The following is a 1,798-nucleotide window of genomic DNA, read 5'->3' as shown; positions in this document are numbered from 1 at the left end:
CTTGCACACTACAACTCCAGTATTACAAGCTATTCAATAAATTGCTGCAATATACTAAATATGTCAGTATAATTGTTAATGTTTTATTGACTATATATTTTATGTTGCAGATTCCTCTCAATTTCAGTTTCTTATTGAGACAACTTTTCTCTCTTCATTTATATTTATGAGAATTTCTCTGTTCAGTACTTCTTGTATGAAAATCATTTATCATCCTCTAAAATACTTATTTTATGGGTCAAATAATTAACTGTATATCACTCTCAATTAAAATTTAAGGGTCTTGAAAATAAGACTTTTTAAGCCTTGTGAGTAATGCTTTTATCAATAACTACGTTTTAGGCAACATGACTGGGTTTGACAAAAACCAAAGGGATAAATGGCTAGACTGAATTATTACTACTAAGGTACTTTATAAGTCAAAATTTAAGAAACATTTTGAGGCCAAGATAATGCAGATTTCTCATTTAAACTTGAAATATTAGGACTTGCCTGAGAGAGTGGCTTATTTAAAATCAAAATGCAATTTAAAAGAGGAACCTAACTCACTCCTGAGTTGCCAGATATTTCTTTTTTAAGAAACCAAGTCTTCACATGGCCCAGGCCCAGGTGTGTGTGGAGAGCTTCTGCTCCTCTCCGCCCTCTGGACCCTTCTATACTCCTCCGGACCCAAGCCAGGGCCAGCATATGGGACTGGTGTGAAACTCTCCAAGTGAAGTCCATGCAGAGAGGCTAGGGGACGGAATCACTCACCTAATCCAGAAGCATAACATCTTGCCAGAGGGGCACAGTAGTTTCAATTCCTTGAGCTGTAGCAGGAAGAAGCTGAGCACAGCAGCCAGACCCAAGCCAGGCACATCGGGATGAGTTCAAACTTTGTAGATCTGTACCCAGTAAGCTGAGACTCTTTGCTAGACCCAGATCTATGAGAGCATCCTCCCTCTTTATCTCTTGACCGAGAGAGGGACAAAAGGTAACTGGGGTGTACTAGTCTGCCTGTAAGATCCCAGGTACATCAAAGGGAAGTCATCAGACAGTACTTAGGGGAACTAATTTAAATACAAATTCCCAATTTAATATTTGCTTAGCTATACAGGAATAATGTGTGCTCTTACTGTCTAAAATAAAGTGCCATTAGTTACAAAAGTTTGTCAATTGCTAAATATCACTACCCATTATTAGTGCTCCTAATTGTAGTTCTGTAAATACTAAACTATAACTGTATTAAGCATATAATCTCTCAGGTAAGAATTTCGGTAGGTGGTAAGATTATAAGTGCAACAAAGATCTACACCAAAGGTCAGAGGAAAGTGCTATACAAAGTGACAAAGAGAAGGAACAAAATGCAATCTTAGGCCTGAGCCCACCCAGAAGAAATGCAGGAGGCACTAGCACAGAAGCAATTGAAAATCACATAGCTGAAATCTCTGAATTAACAGTGTCTGAAGTAAAGAAATAACTGCAGAATGGTATAGAGGAAAACAGATCAGAAATAATCTCTGAAGTAAAAAGGCAAAGGATAACAATATTGAAAGAATTAACAACTGTTTCTCAAGAAGACACTGATAAAAACATGAGAAGAGAATAGAAAATGATGGAATCATTGAATGAGCAATATAGGAAAGAAATAGATCATATGAAGCAGAGTCAAAGAAATATACAAGAACTTAAAATCTGGATCACAAGCTTTCAAAACCGTTTGATTGAAAGTGGAGATAGAGTTTCAGATCTTGAAGACACCATTGCAGCTGGTGAAAAGGTAAGAAAAGATCTCTTTAAAAGAACTAGGATGCAAGAA

Source organism: Octodon degus, unplaced genomic scaffold (assembly GCF_000260255.1).
Source record: "Octodon degus isolate 3935 unplaced genomic scaffold, OctDeg1.0 scaffold00265, whole genome shotgun sequence".
Taxonomy (NCBI): domain Eukaryota; kingdom Metazoa; phylum Chordata; class Mammalia; order Rodentia; family Octodontidae; genus Octodon; species Octodon degus.
The sequence above is the reverse complement of the archived record's forward strand: the minus strand, read 5'-3'. Positions refer to the sequence as shown.